Raw genomic sequence first — 14,612 nt, forward strand, 5'->3', positions numbered from 1 at the left:
AGATTAATGCCCAAAATCCTTCCTCACGGATCTTGTTATGAGGCGGCCCCTAGTACCAACCTTACTCATCTAGAATAATGTCACTCCAGAAGCAGCGCAAAGGTCCTTTTAGGGCTAGGAATAATTTCTCAGCTTCTTGTCCTAAGAAAAGAAATATATTCCACTTCGCTGGCTACACAAAATAGACCGTTTTAAGCTTCAAAATGTGCATGCATGTTTCCCAGACTAAGGAGGGATAGAAACAACGTGTGTACGGAATAGGGATTTTCTGCTCTTGGCTTGATGCCTTCAAGAGATATGCTTGGGATTTTGTTTTGAGACTGACGAAGTAATTTGTCATTAATTATGGTTTGAAAGCACTCGCTATTATAATTATTATTATTAATTGTTAAGTTGCATTTTACTTATTCTTACAATCCCTCCAATGTAATACAATCTTTGTACTGTTAGACTTAAAATTAATTTACGACTTAAGTGTTATTAATGTCATATTTGTTTCTTGCCTAGTGTATTTCTGTTTTTGTTGTAGCTATTTACCATTTTGAACTGCTTGAAATGTTTGTATCATACAACAAAAGCTATAATAAATGTAGTAAAACAATTTACAAATTTTCCAATGTTGCCCTATGCAATACTGACATTCGAGAAAATTCAAATATTCATAAATGTCCTTCATATTATGATACCTCTTGAAAAACGATTGAATTATTATTTACGTTAATTAGTAACAATCTCACATTCGCCGTTTAGGAAATGAAAAAAAAAAAAAAAAAAATTAGTAGGCTAACAGCACACGGGGAGGTTACTATTACAATTATTAGGAATAATTTCTCAGCTTCTTGTCCTAAGAAAAGAAATATATTCCACTTCGCTGGCTACACAAAATAGACCGTTTTAAGCTTCAAAATGTGCATGCATGTTTCCCAGACTAAGGAGGGATAGAAACAACGTGTGTACGGAATAGGGATTTTCTGCTCTTGGCTTGATGCCTTCAAGAGATATGCTTGGGATTTTGTTTTGAGACTGACGAAGTAATTTGTCATTAATTATGGTTTGAAAGCACTCGCTATTATAATTATTATTATTAATTGTTAAGTTGCATTTTACTTATTCTTACAATCCCTCCAATGTAATACAATCTTTGTACTGTTAGACTTAAAATTAATTTACGACTTAAGTGTTATTAATGTCATATTTGTTTCTTGCCTAGTGTATTTCTGTTTTTGTTGTAGCTATTTACCATTTTGAACTGCTTGAAATGTTTGTATCATACAACAAAAGCTATAATAAATGTAGTAAAACAATTTACAAATTTTCCAATGTTGCCCTATGCAATACTGACATTCGAGAAAATTCAAATATTCATAAATGTCCTTCATATTATGATACCTCTTGAAAAACGATTGAATTATTATTTACGTTAATTAGTAACAATCTCACATTCGCCGTTTAGGAAATGAAAAAAAAAAAAAATTAGTAGGCTAACAGCACACGGGGAGGTTACTATTACAAAATTATCATGCTTTAATGGTTAGATAAGAAATAAATAACGTTAGGTTTTTCTTTTCGGTTTCCACAGATATATTCACATGTTATTAAAATTATGGTTTGTATTTTTATCTCTTCATTCCACTAACTGCTTCAAAAACTATTAATCGATTCATAATTTCCGATAGTTCGTCTAAAACAAGAGTTACGCCCTGCAGATGTTCTTGTAGTCGACACCCTACCAGTACTCACATTGAATATAGTATCCGTGGGTGTAGAGATTCCACTTAGCGGCTAATGCAGAAGGCCGTGGCGCCGGCAGGCAGAGGAACATAACACTCAATTTATGGCGGGCGACAACTGCCTTCTTGATAGCGTGTTATTTACAAGCGGTAGTGCAACCACATTGCCGCCTTTCACATTGCAGGCGCACTTGCTCTCCGACCAATGCTCTGTACCGTGTTTAAAAATAATATTATTAAATGACGTGAGCCAAGTGTAGATAAACGCTTTAAGTTTCACCACAAAAGAACTATTTTAAACTTCAAATACTTTACGACATTATTTCTGATTGTAGAATTGTGGAGGATTTCTCAATCAATCAACCAATGTTTTATGGCGAAGACATGATATAGCACAAGTGTAGCAAAAGTCAATTCGAGTTCAGAGCTAAAATTTTGAACATTCTTCCACATCAGGATCACACTCCATCCATCCATTTGCCAATTTTCCACCTAAAGCGCCGAGGCAATCTCCTGATTGGGTGATCTCCCAGTCAAATGTCAAAAACTCGGTAACATAAAATGCTTGTGACGCTAAAAAGCGTTTCAAACGAGTTTTTAGCACATTGGGTGTCTCGGAATTCTTTAAAATTGGGCAGCTTATTGACGAAATGAACACCTGTCTGTAAGGCCAGACGTTCATAAACCACCGTTATTTGTTTACTAGTCCGGTAGTTTCCTCTGCCTCTGGTCTCAGAGGTATGAATGTCTTGGCCATTTGTCACGGCCCATTTAGACGTACATAACAGAGTTGTTTCGAAAATGTTGAGACTTTTTTGAAGGTTTCTGTACACGACTCTCTGAAATCCAAATGATCTATTATTCGAATCGCTTGCTTCTGCAATTTGAACACTCACGCCAACTGGTTGTTTGCACAGGCACCCCACAATACCACTCCGTAGGTAAAGTGGGGGTAAATCAATCCATACTACGCCGTCATCAGAACCTGACTTGGGCAATACTTACCTAAAGACCTCAAGACATATATGTCATGTTCACTGAAGCATGCAAAAATGCTCGGTAAGTGCTATCATGAGAAAAATTGCAACAGGCTGAACTAGTATACAAAATCCACAACACGTTGGTCGAAGAGATGATGAACCCGGACCCCAGCTCAGTAAAACTATTTGATCTCTACTTGACAACACTTTTCAGAGCACTGTCCTAGGTTGGGTGGACTGCGATAGAGAAACGGGTGCAGCACAATTGCAACACTCGTAAACACTACTAGTATGTAAACAGGAGTAAAAGTTCCACGTCGTAACCACCCGACCTATTCTCAACCTCTGTGGAACTGCCTCTAGTTCTGTCAAAAGCCGGCACTTCCTGCCCGTTTTATTAGCATAACCTATAACCCCGGACACGGCGAGACTTGTGAACGACTGCAAGGTGTCGCGCAGAAAGCTGTATCCGCAGAGTTGCGATGGTTATAGCTACAGTTTATGTCACACGTGATATACACGACAGTGTTGTCACGGTGTTGCGGCTTTTACTATTACATCTCAATTGGACTGCAGGGAACTGGATAGGATTATTCCGTACATCCAATGCACTTTGTAAACACGCGTAGTTCCTTAACACCTGCACTTAACGTGGGAAGTACATTTCAACAAATATCTAATAGCAGAAGCTAATGTATTAGTGAAATATATGTTAAATAACTGCTATAAATGTGACATGTGTTATAATCGATGAAATAAGCGATTTTAGATTTGATTTGACTTTAAATTGGAAATTAAGCCTGAGTACTGAGTTGTATTGTATATGGAGGAAATTAAGTAACCTGCTCCCTCTTAGCCAAGTTGTCTAAAACAAACAATTAGAGTGTTAATTTGACAATAAGAAGTTGGTTGAAGTGTTATTTCTATTTTTTTTAACATCTTCTGTAATGCCATATATTGCATTATCTGCACAATCTTGCCATAAAAGTAAACAGTACAGAAATGAAAAACAACTCCAACTAAAAAACAAGCTTGTATCCAGTTCGTGTAGGATTTCGTTTGGGAATTTTATATTTCGATAACTCTTTAGATCAATAACAAAATGTTCACCAAATCCCATCAAAATATACAATTCCCAAACGAAAATCCTACACGAACTGGATACAAGCTTGTTTTTTAGTTATATATAGATCAATTAATTTCCAAGATACTGTATGGACAGACATACAGAAGGAAAGTTTCCAGGCCCTCAAGTGATAAGTTTCGCTAACGCTCAACCAAATAATGAAATAAAACTTTGATCCTAATGATCATTCCCTGAACCGGGTTTTAAAACTAAAATGTTAGATACCTCTTTTGCCTTCTGCATTTGCTCGAGGTTGCTGGAAAAAATTCATTTCTGTCAGTTTGCCAATCAATCCGCACGATATCTCGAAAACGAACAAACCCATAGATTACAAAATGTGCATGAACCTTCATTTATCATATGAGGAAGTCCAAGTACATGATGCTGCATGTCACTCCATGGGGTTTGGCAGAGAGTTAGCGAATATCTTTAAAATGGTTTTAGGAGTACCCATGATGACAACGAGAAAATACCAGAAATAATATGTGTATTTGTGTTTTTTGTTGTATATGTTTTTGTTAACAAACACTGTATACTCATAAGAGATTTTAACATGTAGCAAATTAACGCAGGGACCAACACATTAAATTTAATTTTGTGGTAATCAGTTGTGTGGACTTTTATTATTTAAACACAGATATAAAAACCCACAGTGACGTACAAAAATCTGGATGTATCATATGACACGATATCTCGATGTTATATAACACTTATATATAACACTTCATCTGTAGAGTTAAATTGTTTTGTGAAACTTTACTTCTACATAGACATGAATGGGTTCTATGATGGTGCAAGTCCAACCACACTGTTGGCTACATGTTGAAGCCTATCACTGAGCTAGCTCACACAATCGGGGAGGGGGGGTAAACATTGCATTTTGTAAGATTGTCTGATTGTCTATCTGTCCGTAGGACATCTCGGGAATGAAATTAGCTATGATTTTGAAAATTTACAATCAACTCAGCGAAGCCTGTTACGCGGCTTTACTCTTACTCCTACTTTGTGCATGGTTCTCTTTTCTCTTCCCGAAAAATTTGAATCCGTTTACTCGTACTATGAATTGAATTCTTATTAAGACAGGAACTATCAGATGACAGGGTCTATGGGGAGTCTAACTCTAAATCATTAATAATAAACATGGCAGTGCTAGAATGTATAAATCATAAAAAGTAAAACAAGTAAAGAATGTCTTATTTTACCAGGCAAAGTTAGGGCTAAGAAGCCCTCTCTAACACTTAACCTGGGGACCAACGGCTTAAAGGTGACTTCCGAACCACCACCAATGGCCGGGCAGGCGGGCTGCTTGCAAGGACAGGATCGCTCAGCGGTCACCCATCCAAGCAGCAGCCACGCTCGACGTTGCTTGATCTGGTTATCTTGCGATAACCGCCGTACCCACTCACTGCGCCATTGGCGATTTGGATCATATTAAATCCTCAGAGAATTGAACTATTTGTTAGGTAATATAATAGTGAGTATGTCACTCCAATGTATTAGACATAGAAAGATTGATGCATCTAAATTGTGTAAATGGTTAAAAAAGCCTGTTCACATATAGTGGATCACTAGGCTCCAGCAAAAAGATGTTTGAACAAAAGAAACATCGATAATTGAAGTTCAAAACCGCCTTGAAGAATGCGATGTCGAAGAGAGGCATTGGAAGAAGAGATAAACAGTGCATTACAAGGACCGAGATAACGACAATGGAACTGGCCTAAGTGGATGTGAGTATGGGAACCAACGTCTACCAGACCTACTCCACAGCCGAGAGTTGAGGACATTGACGACTCTAGGAGAGATAAATGTTATAGCTGCTCCTTGGCGCCACGCTTCCCTTGTAGCTCATTCTGTTATCTCCATGTGTTGTGCTCTTGGTTCTACTCACTTCATTTGTGACTATGAAAATTCAAAATTCTGGCTGTTGAGAAAAAATGGCATGGCTATCCATGTGCATGCCTTCTGTTCACTTATACTCTTTCTTGTATTTGACCACAGTTCTTTCCAGGCACACTTAAAGTACCTTTCAATGATCCCTATTCACTTTTTCAAAACTCCAAAGATTCTCGCATTTGAAGCACAAAATAAATGTGTTTTTAAACAAATTTAGCTAAAGAAGTCCCGTCGAAATTATTTAAAATAATTTTACTAATAAATACCACGGCAAGGATTCCTTTTGAACATTTTTAGTTGAGGGTTGAAACTCCTATTTTAGGGATTGTTCTTTCATTAGAAGAAAGCACCGTACAATCTCTAACTCAGGCTTTTACGTTTTGAAAACTTGGTAGTAAGTTGTCAGTTCACGATATAAATACTTAGGCTAAATTATATTAAACATCTCCAAGTTTTAGCTTAAGGTTTTTGTTCTTCTATTTTCGGTAGAAGAATTTTGAGGCAATATTTGTTTAAGGGATTTTGGATTATATAGGGTCATCCAAAAGTCAGTTCTGTCCAATAAAATTGGTCTTGGGGGAGGAAGATGCAGCAAGATTTTTTGATATGCCAAAAAGTAGGTCTCATTAACCTAAAAATATCCAGAAATTTTTATTTCAATTAGTCAAACCGCCAAGATATGACAGGGGCAATTTTGGAGAAGAGGTATTTAGATCCCATGTTGGACAAGAGGTATCTAGATACGTCCTGAGATGTACAAAAATCTATCTAATATATTTATTATTCATGACATCCGAGCTGTATTATCCCCAGCAGGAATTCAAATTCAGGAATCACAGTAAAAAAACCTGCAAATTTCCCTACATATAATTATCTGTATTCCACCAGAAACAGAGATACACTCATCAATCCGCACCACCACAGCAACATCTTCAATAGTTCTATAGACTGAAAACTTCTTCAACTGGTCATCCTTTTAAAAATAATTTAAAGCAGTATTTGTTAAAACACGCGTTTACTCTGTGGACGAGCTGTTGGACGGAACTCCTTAGTCCTTAGTCTGGGCCATTAACAGATGCGTGATTGTCTATCAATTAGTTTTAATGACAATGTTTGTATAATAGCAATTAATATTTTAGGTTATGGTATTTATATGGTATCTACTACTATATAATACATAGTTCTGATATTATATAGTAAAAAACTATTTAATGACTATGTTCTATGCATGCATATGTCTTTGAACAATAAATATTTTGATTGCCAACTACCTTTAAAGGCCAAAGTCAAAAACATCACGGACGCTCATTGAAGGTAAACACAAATTTTGAATCTCTAGAGCAAAGGGGGTATATAACCCTAGAACCTCTCCAGAGATCCAGCAGTCTTGGTAGCTCCATTGTAGTTCCCGCGGTGGTGACAAATTTGCCGCTAATAAATCACCGGGAGGACAGTACGATGTAAGATGTAATTGGCTGTTAACAAGCCACGGGTGGAGTGCCGCAGGGAACAACACTGGGTCCAGTGTTTTTCCTCACTCGTGAATGTGCTGTGCCGCTTGTTAAGACAATCCGCCGTATCCGTTTACATTTTATTTCGTCACGTGACCAAAGCCCATTCCCATTTGCTCAGCGCATGTAAATGATACGATTACTTGTTTACTTTACCGTGTGTTTACCGAGATTGGTTTTCCTGATGGCCCGCGCTGAATCTCTCGGTGCCGGCTTTCACCCCAGTAATAACCCTGCCTATGAACGTCGCAGCATTTACCAGCCCCCACATTATGTGGTGGTTTAATAACAGCCCGTTTGTTACAGTCGAGCGAAACTAGTTTCGTACTTTAAGGCCTTTATAAACAACGACCACTATTAGGTCCGGCGATATTTTACCAAATCTCGAGGAAAATGAAGGGGGTGGGGGGCAAACAAATCCTCGTACCTTCCACGACTGCACCTGGTAGTAGTAGAGAGTAAGAGAAGTCACTCAGCTCTCATCTGACTGGACATTTGATGATGCAAATTTTTCATCGTTGTACATTTACCTCATGATAAGGATCAAGAACACTTGTGGACCAATGTTAGTTGAAAAAATTCATTGCTATATTTAAAGACAAAAAATTTTGTTCGGAAACTATATAAATTTTGAGAAAATTCTGAATTATAAACTCTTATACATTTTTACAAAAACGTTTTGTAGAAGTCATTTAGGTCCCGAAAGGATCGCCGAGGTTGCATTCAAATTTTAAATTCTACAGCTCATTTCACTCTCAAATATGCCCTGCAGACAGATAAACAAACAGACTTGATGCAAAAAGAAAATCTTGAGGCTTCAATAATGCTCAGTAAAATTCCAAAGTCGGACATCTACCACCATAGAACTCATTCTTGTGTATCTGAAAGGAATTTCCATGCAATATTCAAAGTCAGAAGATGATCTTTCTTCAGTTATCTTGTTGCAAAATACATTCACGTTTTGTACATTGAGTCATGGTTCATAACAGTGTTTAAATAATAATCGTTCCCGTGTATTAGGGAGACACTAAAACGCAAGAGTGCGCTGAAATCAAATCTTGTACAGACATTCGACATTGTTCCATTGTTCCATTAGTTTTTTCTATTTACAGTAGGAATAAGCTACACGTGTTAGTATATCACATGTTAAAATCTTATACGATTGTACTCAGCTCGTTACAAATTCATTTATTCAGCAATTTCTCGTCGCCATCATGGTTACCCATAAGACCAATACAAAAATATGTGCTAACGCTCAGCCAAGCCCTATGGAGTGATATGAACCACTATGGACCTCAGTGCTAGCTGTATAGAAAAGAAGCTTCTTTGAAAATACAAAGTAAGTTCGAGATAGAATAGTTTTCCAACACCACGATTGGTAGGCTTCGTTAACGCTCAGCCAAGTCCCATGAGTGAGAAGGAACATCATGTACCTCAGTGTTAAAATACGAGTTAGTTTTCTTTCGATATATTTTGCGGTCAGGAAACAGTTAGACAGAGAGGAATTTAAATATTCCAGTTTCACGAGTAGTAGGCTTCGCTAACGCTCAGCCAATGTAAGTGGATTTTGATCTCGCTCGACGAGGAGTAGAAGCGCCTGGTGGTCCACACGTCCGAGAAGTGGACGCGATAAACGCAATAACACAACAAATGTCCGCCCCGACACGGATAAAGGAGGATGACAAATAACTAGCGGAGACACCGGCGCGACTCGCCTCATAATCGGGCCTCAGGCCTGACCTCGTGGGCCCATTCCGGGGGCAGATAACGCTGACAAATGGCCGCCGGCCGACGAATGGCGGCCCCGTGCCATTAATTACGGTAGCCTGATAAACAATTAGACAGTAGAATGGCGATACCATCTACAGTGTACGGTGCAGTACGGTAACTCCGCCACTTGTTGAAGACGTTACTGTCTGTAACCAAATATGGGCTCGCTCGCTCTCTTCCTCGCACCGCGGTCTTCAGGCGTACGTACCACGTACGTACTTGAGTAGGCGTACGGTGGGCTTTCCTCTCATCTCACACGCGGCTAATATAATTTGGCAAATACTTTTATCTTGTACAATGTACATTTCCTATTCAATGAAATCATCATTATGAACCTACAAGTACCTAATGATGAATTCATTGAATTCGAAATGTACATTGTACAAAATAAAAAGGTGTATTATTTTATATTCACATCAAACACTTTTCGAGGCTACATCTGTAATATGGCAAATACTGGCCGTACTCATTTAAATTCTAACATAAGTCAAGCTCTATATTCATAATTCATAGAATGTATGTAAAATATTGTTTGCAATACTATTGAGAACTGTAAAAGTTCATATTTAATAATATCTGAATATTGGTTCTTAGTAACATACGTGAAAACAATAATAGCGTAATCATTGCTAATAGAAAGCAATTATATATAAAATTGTGTACTATGACAAGTAACCAAGAAATATATGACAGGAAAATTACATAAAGAATACAAATGTTATATTATACACGTCTGTTGATTCAAGGGTTGATTCAATTGAATTTTGAGTTTAGCTCCAGTTCATCTTCCTTTTATTGCAGCGTCTGGTATCTGACGCTGTCTCAGACTTGACTCCTGGAATCTGGAGTCATGTTCGTATGAAGAGATCCAAAGAAAGTCGACGACGAAGAAGCTCAAAACAAAACATTTACATCGTTTTGACATCAGAGAGACCGATAAATAGGTGAATTGTCTCATTGTCTCATCAGGTACACAATTAATTGTTTCCAATTGATTCCAGAAGTCAAGTTTGAGACAGCGTCAGGTACCAGACGCTGCAATAAAATGAAGGTGAACTGGAGCTAAACTCAAAATTCAAATACAGACCTGGGTGCATTGTACTTACGGAGATTAAATAAACAAAAATAAAAATAAACTATTGTAAATTAAGGAAAGGTCGCAGAAAAACACTATACACAATGTGTACTCAGTGTCCGAGAATTAAAGCGTTCATTCAGATAAAACATACATGGCCGGTGACAACATGCAAACAAAGAAAATTTTACACCCCCTTCCTCCGGAGACAAAAGAGAAATTGAGGCTTCAATAATGTTCAGTAAGATTCAAGAGTCATGCAGATGACACGTCACTAACGTTTTCTAATTCCTCCAGAGATCACCTGGAACTCGACACATTCTTAGAAGGGAATGCACTTGTTAATTGGCTTGAGCAAAACAGTCTTCAAGTAAATGTCTCAAAAACTACACTCATTGAATTTTCAATTAACAGCCATTCAAGCAAAAGTTTGCTCAGTATTCATTTGGGTGATGAAGCTGTTTTCTCAGAATGCTCCGTAAAATTTCTTGGCCTTATTATTGACTGCAATTTGTCTTTCCATCTCCACATAGAGCATGTATGTAGGAAGCTGAGTCAGGGTATTTTTGTGCTCAGAAATCTGGCTCGTTTCGCATCAACTGAAATTCTTACTGCTACTTATTATGGCATCATCTATCCATTCATATCTTACGGGGTTTCCATTTGGGGTTCTGAAAGCACCAAAACTAAGTCTGTGTTTAGGCTTCAAAAGAAAGCTTTAAGAATAATTTGTCATGTCCCATCCAGAACCTCATGTGCTAACCTTTTTTCCTCCAACAAACTTTTAACTTTTCCTTCCATTTATATTCTGGAAACCTTATCATTTCTTCATAAAAACTTTCACCTTTTTAATAGATTTTTTCCGACTCACATGTATGGAACAAGAAGTAAACCCAGATGCATTATGAATATCCCGCCACACTCCACCTCATTTTTTGAAAATCATTTAAAATATTCAGCAGTAATTCTTTTTAACAGTCTTCCATTAAGCTTAAGATTAGTCCAAGATTACACAGTTTTTAGAAAAAAATTGAAATGGTTGTTGATCGAGAAGGCTTACTATTCTGTTAAGGACTTTTTAGCTGATAAGATAGTGTAAACTTGAAAAAGTAAAATTATTTTATTGAGAGACATTATTATATTTTGTTATGATTTGTTGACTTAGCATATACATTGTTAACTCTGTCTACATGCTGAATAAAGAATTTGAATTTGAATTTGAATTCTAAAGTTAGACCTTCTGTATGTGAAGGTTGCTGTTCCTGTTCCGAAGTTGACAAACTTCAGCATTGCTGTGAGTTTTCGAAAAATATTGTAAAATGTGTTCCACTTACTGAAATGGCACCTATTGTACATTATTTTAACTGGAAAAAAATAGATTCCTCTAAAATAAATATAATTCTGTACATTTCGTAAAACAACTGGCTCTCGGCTACTACACTATCAGCTGTACCTTGCATAAAGACCAGAATCTGTACCGGTAAAAGATGAGGGATATTACAATCCCTGACAATTAAAGCAGCCAAGTCCAGTCCATGAGTGGCGTGGTCACGAATTAGAACGGATTCTAAGACCGGACTTGTCCCAAACTGGCAGGCTCAATTAAACGAGGGCAGCCTAGCGGGGTATCGTTTCCACTCTGCGGACCGTCGTTGGCGTGCTGGTGTTTTTCTACCTTCTATCTCTCCAGCCCATAGCTATTACATACGATCTACGATCTACCTCAAAACTTTTTTGGATTTTGTGCCTTTTGTACTAAAGGGGGAGACTAAAAGTGGCCTACATTAGTTATTCGGTTGTTTTTATTGAACAATTCGATATATTTTCCAACTTCGATATGTAATCGCACACAATAAGTGTTTCAATAAATTACCGTAACAAGAAGAATCTCGTAGATTACAATTTTAAAAATATAAAATTAACGCTAACATTACACAACAACAAAACCAACTATGGCGTAGACTTAGATATCAAAGAAAACACAATATTTATAACTTGTCCGGATTGATATAAGTGAGTAACCGCTTTTGTGAAATGGAGGAAAGAATTCTCCCCATGGGTTACCGGGAGCCAAACCCACACGTTGAAGCCACTTAAACAAATCTCGTCACTTGTGAGAAATATCTCACATATTTTCCTCATATTCGTCGCCTTTTTCAGTCTCAAAATATTAGATACTTCTTGCTGTTTACTGTTTACACTAAAAATATTCTAAAAGAAATACCAACAAGTTGCAATCATGGGCTAAGTTAAATACATTGTAATATCGAATTATTCCTTCGTATAAAAACATCGAACCATTCGATAAAAACAACCGAATAACGAATGTAGGACACTTATTAAAGTCTACCCTTAAAAATGTTCCAACAACATGAAAAGATATTAAAGTCTAAAACATTGGCTCAAACACAAAATTTAGCAATGGTGGAGAGATTTTTTCACTGCGAATGTTCCATTTAGCTCCAACCCGGACAAAAACCCTTAGCCAAATTTAAAGATGTCGTCCAAAAGGCATTGGAACAAAGTACATATATCGTTCTAACCCTCTTAGTCAAATTAGGCGATATATTGTGAACTGACACTTACCAACAAGGTAAATGGATAGTAGGGTGCTCTTTTCTAATGAAAGTAACAAATTTGTTGAGAAAACCCCTAAAATAGGAGTGGCAATTCCAACTTAAAAATATACAATTGGAAACTCCTGATATTCGATTTATCACTGCAATAGAATTTTAAATAGTTTTGACGAACTTCTTTGTTTAAAATCTGTTTAGTGAAACCTTTATTTTAAATTTTAAATGTTAGTGTACTTGAAGTTTTGAAAAAGCGATTAGCGTAATTGCCCAAATATGTTACGAATAAACATGTAAACACGTTTTCCTGTTTTTGACACATTGAAAAATTGCTTGCACAATTAAATTCATGAATTCGGTCTTGCTGTTGAAAACCATCTCCAGTCGATAAACGCTTAACCGAAACTGCCAATAATAAACATCCGTCTCTACGTAACCAACGTAACCACTGTCTTCTAGAATGGCTATCTTATTACTTCCTTATCGCACAAATCACATAAAATTGCTTACACAAATAAACATATTTATATTTTGCTGTTAAAAGTCAACATATATGTTAAACCGAAACTGCTAGTAATATACATCCGTCTATACAGCTGAGTTAAAAGGGGTGGAGATTTATCGTGATTGGCTAAAGCTTAAATTAAGGATCAAGTTATCCAACAGTAATCATGGGTTCCCTGTCACAAGCTGTCTGCTAGCTTTGAGACAATGTGACGCTATCCTTTTTTGTTGAATATACTAGATTTGTGCTATTCTACAATCATTACCTCTAACAACTTTCATCCAAGAATTTTGTACTTGTACTTGTACTTACTTGTACTTGATGTCATGTCCAGTTGGCCTGGTAACGGCGTTGGACGAGTCATTAGTGCCCTAGGAAAGGGTGACGGGGGGGGGGGGTGTTAACTTTCTGTTAAAAACTCTGACAATGAGTAATAATTTTTTTTTTAATAAAAAATCTTTGAGTTCACTCTTGAATTTGTTTACGGGAATTATGTTTCTAATGGAAAGTGGTCGTTTTTGATAAATTTTAAGACCTGAGTAGAGTGGTTTTGTTTCAAACATTTTTAGGTTATGCTGCTCAGAATACAAATGTTTGTTTCTAGTATTGTACCTATTATTGGATAGTAGTAGACAATTTCTGCACATTTTTGGCAACCTGATGACTGCATTTTTTTAAATCTTACCACCAAGTTTGATTATTTAAGTATTCCTAACATTGATGTTTTCCTATTCTAAAAATAAACAAGAAAGAAAATAACTTCAATACAGAAGACAGCATCAAACTGTCAAAAAGCTGGCAGACAGCCTGTGATAAGACGCAATATGTACTCGTAACTGTTGGACATACTGATCATTGGGGGTTAAGCTTCAACCAATCACGTCACAGCTATACCCCCTTCAACTCACCTGTATAGACGGATATATATTACTTTCGGTTTAATATATGTTGACTTGTTACAGCAAGATATAAATATTTCTATTTGCGTGAGCATTTTTATATTATTTGTGTGATAAGCAAGTAATATGATAACGACTGTAGGAGACAGTGGTTACGTTGGTGGGTTACGCTTTATCCAATCACGATACAAAATTCCTTACACGTATCTATATTGACGGTTGAATATTACTGGCAGTTTCGATTTTCAGGGGTTTACTGAAGATAGCACAGCGAAGCCGTAATATTTCACGAATATAATTGTGTAAGCATTATTTCGAAACAGTGTGAACCGGAAAACTTGAGCCGGAAACCGGATGTTAGTCACGACATCAGCCGCAAAATCCTAAGAATTGAGAAATGAATGCGTCTTTCTTGAAGGAAATACAGTAATCACCAAATATATGCATCGTGTTAGCCGACCATCATGAACCATTTCAGGAACTTATCCTTCTGTTCCTTTTTGCACCACAAAAATTATTTTAACCAATTCAACATTTACAAGATGAAATA

The 14,612-nt window shown here is 36.8% G+C and overlaps 1 protein-coding gene across 2 annotated transcripts in view; it reads right to left on the reverse strand.

Annotated features, from left to right (window-relative positions):
* The window catches only part of LOC124366358 (integrin alpha-PS2), a 312,546-nt gene that overhangs the window by 44,856 nt on the left and 253,078 nt on the right, over positions 1–14,612 (reverse strand). The gene's annotated exons all lie outside the window — the stretch shown is intronic.

Source organism: Homalodisca vitripennis, chromosome 7, assembly GCF_021130785.1.
Source record: "Homalodisca vitripennis isolate AUS2020 chromosome 7, UT_GWSS_2.1, whole genome shotgun sequence".
NCBI classification, from domain to species: domain Eukaryota; kingdom Metazoa; phylum Arthropoda; class Insecta; order Hemiptera; family Cicadellidae; genus Homalodisca; species Homalodisca vitripennis.